This window comes from Perca fluviatilis, chromosome 13, assembly GCF_010015445.1.
Source record: "Perca fluviatilis chromosome 13, GENO_Pfluv_1.0, whole genome shotgun sequence".
Lineage (NCBI taxonomy): Eukaryota > Metazoa > Chordata > Actinopteri > Perciformes > Percidae > Perca > Perca fluviatilis.
Window position 1 is genome coordinate 28,429,626 of NC_053124.1, and position 14,386 is coordinate 28,444,011.

At 39.7% G+C, this 14,386-nt stretch overlaps 1 pseudogene; it reads right to left on the bottom strand.

Annotated features, from left to right (window-relative positions):
• LOC120571307 overlaps positions 1-14,386 on the bottom strand; it is a 212,999-nt pseudogene that overhangs the window by 120,727 nt on the left and 77,886 nt on the right.

The window sequence follows — 14,386 nt, forward strand, 5'->3', positions numbered from 1 at the left end:
GGATTGCTTCGCATTTTCTCGGCATATCCATCTGGGAACTTGGTTGCGGAGAACTTTTGGGAAGGGGCCATAGATGGGCCAAATCAACCAATCAGATCAACGGGCGTGTAAAAATACAACCACAAGCCAGGCTATCCCTGCTGCTGCAGGCAAAGCATAGCTTCCGTTAGCTCAGTAAGCAAGCAACATGTCAGTAAAGGATATTTGCCGTTTGTGTAACGAGAATTTACGAACCGGTCAATATTCCAAAAGAAGGATCCAAGAGAAAAAAGCATTAGTGAGCGGCTAACAAAATTAGGGCTACCACTATCTGAAAATATTGGTTAGCTGATTGGATAAACCACCTGTCGACGCTTCTCGTTGCATCACACCTAAACCCGCTTCAAAACCAACGCTGATTGGTCGGTTGTTTGGCGAACGGCTCCAAAATGTCTCAAGATGCCAGCAAAGAATTTCTAATATAGGAAGAAGTTCCACTCTCTCGTTACTTCCGGCTTCTGAACTGGTTGCAGTTCCACCAGAGTTCCACATAGGGGGCGCTCACAGGCCAGTGCAGAATGAATGGGACTCTATGGAGCTACACCCCTCAAAATCCACTTTTCTCAGGATATAATTTTTTGTCTAGTAATTTGAACATTACATTCGAAAGGGGAGGCTAAGAAAATAAACACTGCTGGGTGTTAGATTTTTTTTAAAGTCACTTTTTTGTTCTAAAAAGCCTTTTAAAATGTCAATGACGTCATACACATATACGGCCAGAGATACTGCTTTACGGCAAGGTCTGAGTCGCTTCCTTTGTTCTCTTGAGGCGTCGACAACACAACTGACGGGTAGTCTCTCCCTGTCAATACACGTGCTAGAAAGAGGTTTGCTGAGGTTTTAAAGACCACGCCGAAATATTCACTCTGACATTCTGGTTCTGCTTCGGATGCCGTCAAGTGGGATCTCTGATCGTAATCAGACCTTCACTGACCAATCAGCATTCATTAGCAGAATGCTAGCGTGTTATGGGCAACAACTACTCAACCTGTAAGAAATCGAAAGGACATTAGTACTCGTTCATTCAACTTTTGATCTATAATCTATGTTGAATTTACAAAAACTACAATCAAATCTGAGGTTTCTTAATGACAATCAGGCAAAAGAGACAAATTTATACGTCTAGCTCCATAGAGTCCCATTCATTTTGCACAGGACCGCAATCACCCCCAGTGGAACTCTGGTGGAACTGCAACCAAATTCGGTACAATGGGGCTGAATAGGGAGTGGAACGGCTTTCCGTAGACCGGCTTTGATGCCAGACTGATCTGCGAGTGGAAAACTGGAGCTTGCGAGATCAGGACGGTCTCACGAGGCTATGATAATACTGCACTTTGGGATAATATAAAAATGTCACTGCTGGTGTTTCACCTTACTAATGATAGCCCACTGGTGCTAATGATACTGCACTTTACTATTTTATAATGTAGAGATATTTGGTGTTGTGTATTGTTGTTGTGTGTCTGATGTGCTGTATGGTGCAAGATGAATTCCCGAAAGGATCAATAAATGTCTATCTATAAATTCATCCAAAAATAAGTTAATCATAATCTTGGCTCCACTATCCACATTTATTTATTCTTTTATTTCTTTTTTATATTTCCAATTCTTTTTATTTACTAATTTAGCCCATTTCTATTTAAAATATATATTTGTCTCTTCTAGTCATATCATAATGATATGCACTGAGCCTCACACCGCTTACTGCTGAAGTTTGAAGTTCGCTTCACTTTTAAAGTCTGGATCAAAGAATTCATTTTAAGTCTAAAATCTAAATACTGAGAAAGAAATGAGGCAATCTTTCTGTTTGAGTCTCTCACCTTTCTTCTTTCTGTAAACTAGGACTCCGATCACAGCGAGGAGGACGAGAGCCACAACAACCACTGCAGCGATGATGGGGATGGTCATGTCAGTGGGCTTCTCTGTTGAGCAGAAAACAACAACAAATAGTCCCAACCTGAACAGATGAAGCAGGTTAGAAGAGAAGAACATCCATTTATCAACCAGACCACAAACCTGTATACAGACACTTTATGTTACATTTATGAAAGTGGTTAAAAAAAGAAGTGTTTTGTATGTTTCATTATTGAAATGTTTCTTTTTCATCAAATCAAAGCTATATAACCGGTGGGCAGACAGCACAAACATCATGGTGGTGGACAACAATCATTTCTCCAAAGCAGTTTAAAACTTTTAGTTTACATTACTGTAAAAGTAAAGATTGGTTTAATGATCTAATCCTTAAAAAAATATATAAAAAACTAGATAAAAGAAACGGCAACAAAACCATTTAAGGAAACAAAACTTCCCATCCAACACATAAAAATACATGAACTACAGGACTGTTAAGAGTAAACTAGATGTGTCTTTCCTTCATCACGTCTGATTCAAGTCTCACCTCTGTTGGTCCTGATCTCTGCTTTGTCCAGTTTGATGACAATGTCGTCCTCCACACCATAGAGCTGAAACACACAGTCGTGCCTCCTCCAGTCTTCAGCTGGGACTGATGGAAGGTCCAGGTCAACACTCATCTGGAAGGATCCATCGTGGTTGGGGAGGATCTCTCCGAGGTCCACATCCTCATGAAGCTCCTCTCCATCTTTCCTCCAGAACATCATGGCTCTGTCAGGGTAGAAACCTGTAGCGTGGCAGCTGACTGGAGAGGAGGGAGACTTCAGGAGGAGAGACACTGAGGGAACCTCTGCACAGTGAAGACAAAGACTTTACTATTATTTACTGGAGATTAATATTCTCATTCCTGTTTGATTGGACATTTTAAATGCATTTCTTTATGAAATGCAAATAAACCTCACTGAAGTGTAAAAAATGGAGGTGAGATAGATTAAAAAGGAGGACAGGGAGTGTGAGAAAGACAAAGAGACAGAGAGACAAACTGAGACAAACTGAAACAAAGCAGAAAGAAAGAGAGAAAGAAGTTAAGAGTGGTGTGCAAAAGGAGAGGTAGGCAGAGAGATGGAGAGAAGTCAGAACATGAGAGAAAGAGAAATGTTGTAAACTGTGATGCAGTGAGTCTTTGTTGTTTAATATTTATTGTAATGTTACTGTTGGTTAGAAACCCAAGAAGAAATGTTAACATTGTTGTGTCCATTAAACTCCATCAGGTCATGTGATTCTACCTGTTCTCAGCAGAGAGCTCCTCCCATAGTTCAGATACTTCTTCAGCCACTCAGGACAAATCTGAGTCAGGTAGTGTTTATACTGAGCTATCTCAGCTTTGTTATTGTCCCACTTGTGTTTGGTGATGACAGCCTGTGGTTTTGGAGCGATCCATGACTCTGTCTTCAGGTCAAATGATATGAAGTCTTCTCCATCATAACCATCCTGACGAAAACCATTGACCTCTCCAGTCTCATCATCCCACTCACAGCCGAACATCCTCTGGGCAATGTGAGCACCTGAGACAGAGAGAGAGAGAGAGAGAGAGAGAGAGAGAGACACAGTCATCTGTTAACAGTTGATAACTTAAATTACTAATTATTTTCATTATCAATTATTTTTTTATTAATCAATTGACCAAACAAATAATTGACTAATAGTTTCATCACTTTATATGTTCATTACAACACCTGAACTGGAGAGAGCACATAGATCCTTGGCTCCTAAACCGCCAAGGGAAGCCTGCTAGAGCATTTGTGGTTTTCGAAGCTTTCAACAAAGAAGCAGCACTCGGCTGGGCAAGGAGCCATGAGGTTAAGTTCCACAATACGTAATCTTAGTTTTATAAACAAATGGGTGTAAATTCGGGATGTAACGCCCAGCTCAAGTATTCAAAGGCAGAATTTTCATTCCGAATCACAGCCAAGCACAATTTAAAAAAATTTTTTCCTTGAGTGAAGGGAGGTGATGGAGCAATGACTCAGAGAATCAACCTAGACTGCATGATAACTAGGTACTCTACTGTTAATTGATAAAAACGACGCGGGGGGTAAAGGAAATGGGATTTTTATACTGTGTAAACTGACAGATGTTTGGACTCTTGTAGATAATAACATAGTTCTTAAAGGATGTTCAGTGGTAAGGCATCTTTAGCGAGCCTGCAGTTTATCCCATTTTGGGGATCTAGACATAGGCAGTTCACGCCTATGGGTTTCAGTTTGTTATGTTTATGTTGTGTGGTGTGGGTTTAAGGGTATGGGGAGGTGCGTCATGTGTTTTCACTGTGAGTCAGTTTTGTTAGCAATTTGTAGCCTACCAGTTTTGAGTTTGTTATGAATAATAGGCTTAATGAAGACTTGGGTGAAGCTGTCAGGTTTATAAGATGGAATGTAAAGGGGATGAATGGACCTGTGAAACGAGCAAGAATATTTGCACATTTGAAATTTTTTAAATGCGAAATTGCTTTTTGCAAGACACTCACTTATTGGTGAAAGATCAGCTCAGATTAAGGAAAACATAGGTGGGCCAATTATTTCATTCAGGATTTACTCAGAGGTCTAGGGTGGTGGCTATCCTGATACATAAAAAGTTCCTTTAAACCCAACTAAGTCTCAATTCCCATTATATCATCGTGATAGATTGCCAATGTTCAGCTTCTTCAGGCTAGGTATGAGTTGTTGGCATCAGAAAAAACTGAAAGGATGTTGTTGAAATCACGGGGCATTATGTATGAACAGGGGGAAAAGTTGGGTCGTCTTTTAGCCAACCAGTTAAAAAGTAGAGCATCTGAGCAACATATCTTGTGTATTGTGTGTAGGCATTTTATTCAAATTTGTATTCATCTGAAGCTCCTAAAGACAATACAGTTATGGATAATTTTTTCAGCAATTTAAATATGCCCACAATTAGTGCTTGGTAGAGCAGAATTAGAGCTCCCTGTTTCACACACCGAAATTGCGGACGCAATTAGGACCATGCAAAATTGAAAGGCACCGAGCCCTGATTGGTACCCAGTTGAATTTTTTAAGAAATTCGCTGGGCAACTAATTCCACTTTTACTTGAAATGTTTAACGACTCGAAATCTAATGGTACTTTGCCCAGGACATTGACTGAAGTTCCATAACTTTACTGTTAAAACCAGGGAAAGACAGAAAGGAATGTGGGTCATATCGCCCTATTTCCCTCCTTACTTGTGATATCAAAATATTTTGTTTGCTTTAGTTATTGAACCTCTTTCTATTGTGCTTAAGTCAAAGCCAGAAATGTGTGGAATTCATAGATGGGGATTTACCCATAAGTTATCTTTGTATGCAGATGTTATATTGTTGTACCTATCAGATCCTATACATTGTATTCCCCATGTTTTGAATATATTGCAAACATTTATTATTTTTCTCTGGTTATAAACTGAATCTAACTAAAAGGGAGTGCTTTCCTATAAATGCCTTGGCCCGGTCTCTTCAGGACTCAGAATTACCCTTTTGTATGTCCAGAGGTGGGTTGAAGTATTTAGGTATTAATTTGACTCAAACTTTACTCCATTAGTAGATAGATTAAAGTCTGATTTTCAGAGATGGAGTGCCATTAATTTGTCATTGGTTGGTAGGATTAACTGTATTAAAATGAATGTTCTCCCTAGATTTCTTTATCTTTTTCAGTGCCTTCAATTCATCTGCCTAAATAATGTTTTCAATCTATTGATATAACATCATATTATGCTTGGGTTTGCCAAATTTACAATTTTACTATTGGGCTAACTGCCAGAAAATACTTTATTGGCCGTCAGTCATCAGATATGGTCTGGTGTGAATCTGAAAATAATTCTTGTCTTGCAACATCACTCTCAGCTTTAGTAACTTCTAAAAACCCTCTGGCTATTTCAACACATACTTCAAATCTAACGGTCATTAATACATTAAGTATTTGGCAACAATTTAAAAAAACATTTAGATCTCCCTAATTTTTCCATTCCATCCCCAATTTGCCATAATCATTCATTTATTCCAGCTATAGATGCAACTTTCTTGGAATGGAACAGGCAAGGCCTTGTCAGATTTAAAGATTTTGTAAGGATGGTGTATTTGCAAGATATATGTGAAAAATTTGATCTCTCCTGCTCAAATTATTTTAGGTATCTACAGATTCGCCACTTTATTCGTAGTAAAACGACAGATTTTCCAAATGAACCAGAGCCATCTGTTTTGGAGGATATCTTGGAAGTGTCTTCTAATTTAAAGGGACTTATTTCGATGTTCTATTGGGTTGAGCTCTGGTGACTGTGGGGGCCATTTTAGTACAGTGAACTCATTTTCATGTTCAAGAAACCAATTTGAAATGATTCAAGCTTTGTGACATGGTGCATTATCCTGCTGGAAGTAGCCATCAGAGGATGGGTACATGGTGGTCATAAAGGGATGGACATGGTCAGAAACAATGCTCAGGTAGGCTGTGCCATTTAAACGATGCCCAATTGGTACTAAGGGGCCTAAAGTGTGCCAAGAAAACATCCCCCACACCATTACACCACCACCACCAGCCTGCCCAGTGGTAACAAGGCATGACAGATCCATGTTCTCATTCTGTTTACGCCAAATTCTGACTCTATCATCTGAAGGTCTCAACAGAAATCGAGACTCATCAGACCACGCAACATTTTTCCAGTCTTTAACTGTCCAATTTTGGTGAGCTTGTGCAAATTGTAGCCTCATTTTCCTATTTTTAGTGGAGATGAGTGGTACCCGGTGGGGTCTTCTGCTGGTGTAGCCCATCCGCCTCAAGGTTGTTCGTGTTGTGGCTTCACAAATGCTTTGCTGCATACCTCGGTTGTAACAAGTGGTTATTTGAGTCAAAGTTGATCTTCTATCAGCTGGAATCAGTCGGCCCATTCTCCTCTGACCTCTAGTAAGTAAGTAAGTAAAATGTATTTGTATAGCACCTTTCACAGATAAAAATCACAAAGTGCTTCACAATGAAATGCAATTCAACACAAGAAGTCACAATACGAGCACATTGAAATACAAATAGAAAATATAACAAACAACCATAAAAAACCCATCGACTAAGTAAAAGCCTGCTTGAACAGCAGAGTCTTCAGCTGCTTTTTAAAAGATTCGACAGAATCCACACAACGTAGCGAGAGAGGCAAGTCATTCCACAGCCTAGGAGCCACTGCTTGGAATGACCGACCCCTCTAGTTTTAAAATTAGTGCAGGGAACCACTAATAGCATCTGACCTAATGATCTCAGACTACAGGTGGGGGTATGTAGCTGTATCAAATCAGAGATGTAGAAAGGAACTTGACCGTGCAAGGCTCTGAAAGTAATGACAAGAATTTTAAATTGAATTCTATACTGGACTGGTAACCAGTGAAGTGCTGCTAAAACAGGCGGTGTGCTCTTTTGGTAATGTGCATTAGAAGCCTTGCAGCAGAGTTCTGAACAGTCTGGAGACGATAAAGCTGATTCTTACTCAGACAAGTAAAAAGACTGTTACAGTAATCTAAGCGTGAAGAAATGAAAGCATGAATGATCATCTCTAATTCATCCTTAGTGACAAGTGGTCTTAACTTAGAGATATTTCTCAGGTGGAAGAAACAGTTCCTAACTAATAATTTAGAGTGGTGATCCAACGACATAGCTGAGTCAAAAACCACACCTAAGCTCCTGAGACTCGGCTGGACAGACGAGCCTAAGTCCCCAAAATATGATGCTTTATCTCAGGGATACGACTTTCAGGGGCAATAATTAGAGTTTCTGTTTTTCTGAGTTCAAAAGCAGAAAGTTGTCACATAACCACTGTTTGATACTAGACAAACAGTTTATTAAAGATGACAGTTTGGAGAACTCAGTTTCCTTAAAAGAACAGTAAAGTTGGATATCATCCGCATAGAGATGGTACGATATGTCTCTAAATTGACTAATTATCTGTCTTAAAGGAAATATATACAAGAGGAACAGAATAGGTCCCAAGACAGACCCCTGAGGTATCCCACACGAAAACTCTGCAGTTTCAGACAATATCTGATTAACATGAACACTAAAACGTCTACCAGAAAGGTAGGATGAGAACCATTTTAAAACTGATCCAGACATCCCAACCAGATCACGAAGTCTATTATCTCTAGCATCAACAAGGCATTTTCCCCCAGAGGACTGCCACATACTGGATGTTTTTCCTTTTCAGATCATTCTTTGTAAACCCTAGAAATGGTTGTGCGTGAAAATCCCAATAACTGAGCACATCTGCATAGCTGACTGATCTTATGATGTATCTGAAATTGGAAAAGATAAAATATGCACTTAGAGGGTCCAATGACCTTTTTATGGTAACTGGAACCCATTAATAACATATTTCTAAAAACTTAAGTCTCTTCCTGAGATTCCCCAATGATATGTAAAGCACTAAGACAGTTTGATGGCCGAGGCCTAAAGAAGTCTGCATTATTGTTTTATGTACTACTGGTTTGGTTTTTTATTACTGGATTATGTGTAAGTGTACAGGTGATTCACTACAGTCTTTTGTTTGACTGGTGACATACTGAGACGCACAGAGGTTCTGATGAGGGTGGGTGTGTGGGAGGGTGGCCAGCGGGCTTTTGTTTTGGAAATGAAAAAGTTAAACAAATGTATTTCATGTAAGTATGTAACTTGATTGTTCTTTATGAATAAAAAGAGATTTAAAAAAAACAGAGAAAAGTAGAAAATTATATTTGAGAAACTGAAACAACAAAATATTTGACTTTTTTCATGATAAAAGACTCAAATAATGATCTGATTATAATTATCTTGTTGATGATGGATCAATATTCTGTAATCACCAGATGTAGGAACTGACTGAGTTTCAGTACAATAAATGTTTATTAGACACAGACACACTGTGGTCCAGTAAAGTTAATCTAATCTGTAGTTCTTCTATATTTCTATATATTATGGGATGTCCAGACTGAGGTCAGTACAGTGGAGTGGTGCCTGTTGAACCTTTTAAACCTGAGATCTGAAGGAGACATTTAGCATGCGCTCCTGTCAGCAGCTTCATTAAAACCTCCTGCTCCTCCTCTCATATGAGGACCCAGCAGAAGCAGCCTGTGGCCCGTTTACAGGCCCCTGCTCCGTAGTTTAAGAAACCAGGCAGTAATGTTCGTCTATCAGCTGTGTGTTGTCAAACTGTTGGGATGAACTGGTTCCTGCAGGAGAGTTCTTCTGGACCAGCTCACTGTGGCCGCTCCACTCCACTTATTCTGATCTAATCTAGTGGAAATAAAGTGGTAATGGTCTCTGCTGCTTATTATGGGATGGAAAGAAACACTGGCTCAGTGGAGTATAGCAGCATCCAGTCCACTCAGTCTCAGTAATGTTTCTGTTGAGTCGGACTGTGTTTCAGTTACGAAAACACATCAAACGGTTTAATCTGTGTGTATGTGTGTGTGTGTGTGTTAACCTGTTTACTAAAATAAAAGGATGGAAATATAAACAACAATTTTATCAGTAGAAAGTGAAACATAAACAAACCTCCAGTTTGGTTGAAGCGCTGCTTTGCAACGTCAATGTTGGCTTTGTTGGCCTGCTGTTGACCTACCAAGTACCCAGTCTCCCTCTGCCAGTACTGAGGATCATCTTCTGTGACTCTGCTCATCCAGTCCTGTTTGGGTTCGGCTCTCTTGGTGTTACTGTCATAGTGATCTATCGGTACGTCATCAACCAATCCAACAGCCACAAACTCTGGGAAGTTTGGGACTCCAGAAGACGAAGTGTAGAAATACTTCAGAGAGTGAGTCACTGTAAGAAAATATGAATGTAATGTCAGTTTTTATAGAACTAGGGATGTAACGATTAGAGCTTGACCGATAAAATATTTTTAAGGCCGATATCGATCGAAATATTTGGTGATATAAAAATCCGATATTCCGATATATCGGCTGATATACATTTAAAAAAAATGCGTAACAAAACATAAACACATTTCCATAACATTAGTTATTTGTAGTTATTTTAGTCTTCACTAAAATAATATGATAATAAAGTTTAAAAATAAACTTGTTTATTTTATTGTCACAACAGAACAGAGGGACATCAAAATATATTAAAGTTCTGATAAATAAAATGTATAAAAATACAAAATAAAATATGATTTTGAGACAGTTTTTATTAAGATATGAAAGTTAAAGTCCTTTGAACAAAAACACAATAACAAAAAAAATGTAAGTGTTTCCAACAGGAACGTTGTAAAGTGCCCTCTGGTGGACAAACTATGCCATGCCAACACTCATAACATGGTTGAAGGGTGTTTCGTCTGTTTTTATTTTTTAAATATTCATTTATCAGCTGTTATAAATGCCAATACCAATAGTTTGGCAAATGCCTAATATCGGCCGATAATATCAGCCTGCCGATATATCGGATATATCGGTCGGCTCTAGTAATGATACACTAAACTCACGCATCCGATTCACAATTTTAAGTTAAGGATACGAGTTCCTCACAATGTGTTAAAGGTAAAAACTGTAACATTTCTGCATTAAAATGTCTAAAAACGACCATACCTATGTTATATATTTTATGAGTTGTATTCTTACACTGTTATTTTATTTTCAGACACGGACGCTTTCCCTTTAGCTCGGCCAGTGGCGTCATATAACCTTTCACTGTCTAGTTACTCTAACTTCCGTCAGAACACTGGCACCAAGATGATACGTTCAGGAGTAATTGTAAATCATACAATGTCACAGAAAAAAATACTTGTAACCGTAATACTGCTTTTTTTGCCACACAGCATCATTTTGTGATTAATTACAAATTCCCTGCTGAATTTCTCCCCCCTTCGTGTTTAGCTGTCTTTACGATTAGCTAAATTAACCTGACAAAAGTACCAAAACGAAAAGTTAAGATTACTGAAAAGTGAATGGGAGATAATTCCGGGCAGCTGGGAGATGTTCTACTGCTGCACAACAGGCATTGAACTTCCTCGGCCGCGAGAGATTCCCGGCCAATCCCCACCCACACCCGTCTCTCAAAGTCTCGGCTGAGTAGCTAGAAGCGTTACAACAAACCCTGTCCGCCCGGTGTTGAAACCATACAAAAGGTGACATATATTTAGGTCCAGCAGTTGAGTTCCTGCCTTTCATTGGTAGAAAGCAGTTTGTAAAAACATGTCAGTGTGAAGTGAAACTAGTTTAGTTTCCAGTTAGTGGAGTCATTTCTTCATCAGGAAGCATCTTTAGTAGTTTACACTCCTCATCATCTGAAATCACAAACCTTGGACCACAATAGAAACGCTGCATGGGATTCTGATGTTATTTTCTATATTCAACACATTAAAAACATTTTCTATTTGATGATAAATTAAGACCAATGACGACTCTTTTCTTGCTGCTTTCATTTTTCATATTCAAGTAAGAATGGATTATACATTTTGGATGTTGTTGTTGTCATAGGGATTGGGAATTTTAGATGTAGGAATACCAACAAGAAATTAAAGCTGCAAGCAGCAATGGACGGGCCAGTAACCTCTGCGTCGCCGTGTTACTGGCGGATGCCGCCCTTGCGCAACCGTACATTTGCATCGGCACTCCGACACTGCAAATTACAGTGCCTTGCGCAAGTATTCGGCCCCTTGAACTTTTCGCAACCTTTTGCCACATTTCAGGCCTCAAACATAAAGATATAAAACTCTTATTTTTTGTGAAGAATCAACAACAAGTGGGACACAATCATGAAGTGGAACGAAATTTATTGGATATTTCAAACCTTTTAAACAAATAAAAAACTGAAATATTGGGCGGCAAAATTATTCAGCCCCCTTCAGTTAATACTTTGTAGCGCCACCTTTGCTGCGGATTACAGCTGTAAGTCGCGGGTAAGATTTCTATCGTTTTGCACATCGTAAGACTGACATTTTTGCCCATTCCTCCTTGCAAAACAGCCTCGAGCTCAGTGAGGTTGGATGGAGCGCGTGTAGAACAGCAGTTTTCAGTTCTTTCCACAGATTCTAGATTGGATTCAGGTCTGACTTTGACTTGGCCATTCTAACACCTGGATATGTTTATTTGTGAACCATTCCATTGTAGATTTTGCTTTATGTTTTGGATCATTGTCTTGTTGGAAGACAAATCTCCGTCCCAGTCCTCAGGTCTTTTGCAGACTCCATCAGGTTTTCTTCCAGAATGGTCCTGTATTTGGCTCCATCCATCTTCCCATCAATTTTAACCATCATCCCTGTCCCTGCTGAAGAAAAGCAGGCCCAAACCATGATGCTGCCACCACCATGTTTGACAGTGGGGATGGTGTGTTCAGGGTATGAGCTGTGTTGCTTTTACGCCAAACATAACGTTTTGCATTGTTGCCAAAAAGTTCGATTTTGGTTTCATCTGACCAGAGCACCTTCTTCCACATGTTTGGTGTGTCTCCCAGGTGGCTTTTGGCAAACTTTAAACGATACTTTTATGGATATCTTTAAGAAATGGCTTTCTTCTTGCCACTCTTCCATAAAGGCCAGATTTGTGCAGTATACGACTGATTGTTGTCCTATGGACAGAGTCTCCCCGCCTCAGCTGTAGATCTCCGCGTTCATCCAGAGTGATCATGGGCCTCTTGGCTGCATCTCTGATCACTCTTTCTCATTGTATGAGCTGAAAGTTTAGGAGGGACGGCCGGGTCTCCGTGAGATTTGCAGTGGTCTGATACTCCTTCCATTTCAATATTATCGCTGCAACAGTGCTCCTTGGGATGTTTAAAAACTTGGGAAATCTTTTGTATCCAACCGGCTTTAAACTTCCCACAACAGTATCTCGGACCTGCCTGGTGTGTTTCCCTTTTGTTCTTCATGATGCTCTCCGCGCTTTACACGGACCTCTGAGACTATCACAGAGCAGGTGCATTTATACCGGAGACTTGATTACACACAGCTGGATTCTATTTATCATCATTAGTCATTTAGGTCAACATTGGATTATTCAGAGATCCTCACTGAACTTCTGGAGAGTTTGCTGCACTGAAAGTAAAGGGGCTGAATAATTTTGCACTCACTTTTTCAGTTTTTATTTCTTAAAAAGTTTGAAATATCCAATAAATTTCGTTCCACTTCATTATTGTGTCCCACTTGTTGTTGATTCGCGCCAAAAATTACAGTTTTATATCTTTATGTTTGAAGCCTGAAATGTGGCAAAAGGTCGAAAAGTTCAAGGGGGCCGAATACTTTCGCAAGGCACTGTATCACCAAGAAAAGGGAACTCCCTGCCGAAGTTCAATGATACCTCACACAAGACTCTACGCCATACAGTTAATTAGTTGTGAATGGGGCGTGGCCTAAGCATAGGGTCAGGGCAAACCTTTACCAATAAAAAAGAGTCTCTGCTGAGTTCATTGATACCTCACATAAGACTCTATCTTAAACGGGTCACCGTAGTTATAAAGGGGGCGTGGTATGTGTGTATGGGCGTGGTTATACATAAAGGCCGGCTCAGTATCACATGTAGACCACACATTATAAGTTTCATATAAATCGGATGATGTTTGTCATATAAGGCGCATTTCCTTGCCAGCTGGGGCGATGGACCAAAGTCAATTTTGGCCTGTAGATGTCCTCAGGCCTGGACCCTTGTGATTCATGAGAAATTTCGGGCAGATAAGCACAACGCATAACCTGTTACAACAACTTCTTTGTTCATCGCTAAACACTCAAAATGGCTGCCACGCCACGCCCACACCGTCTGGACGAAAAGTTTTTCTTTTAATAACCTTTCATCTTTAAGGTGTTGAGATGATACACACCAAGTTTGAAGTCCATCGGATGAAATCTCTAGGAGGAGTTGGTTAAAGTATAGCACCTTGACTTTTAGGCCTACTTCCTGTTGCTGCCACTAGGGGCGTTATGACTTTGAGCTTCAATTTTGTCCAGTAATCTTCCTTGTGAGTTGGACTCTATGAATCCTGAAAAGCTCGCCAGTTGGACAATGTACACCTCGCTACACCCACCTCTGTTTTGATGGAGAACACACAAATGGCTACACCTGCGCCACGCTTTTCATGCCTCTATGACAAAAGTTTTCTTTAATAACTTTTCATCTTTAACTTTAAGATGGCATTGGTAATTCAAATTTGAAGTTGATCGTATTTGAAATCTCTAGGAGGAGTTTTGTTAAAGTAATGATACATGTGGAAATGGGCTGTAATCGCACTCGATTTCAAACGTTCAATCTTCAAAATGGCGGACTCTGTTAAGTATAGCGTGATGGCTCCAATGAGCTTTTTGTATCGCCTTGAAATGCCAAGCATATGTGTACCAAGTTTAGATTCATTTGAACGCACGGTAGCTCAATTTGTTTTACTTTGTAAGGGCGCCAGCGAGCCATTTTCTATTCTCAAACTTGCAAAATATAAAATCAATGCCGGGCCCTAATAATAAAAATCTTAATCACCGGCCAGAGTAAATACGTACCTTTAAACGTTACTGAT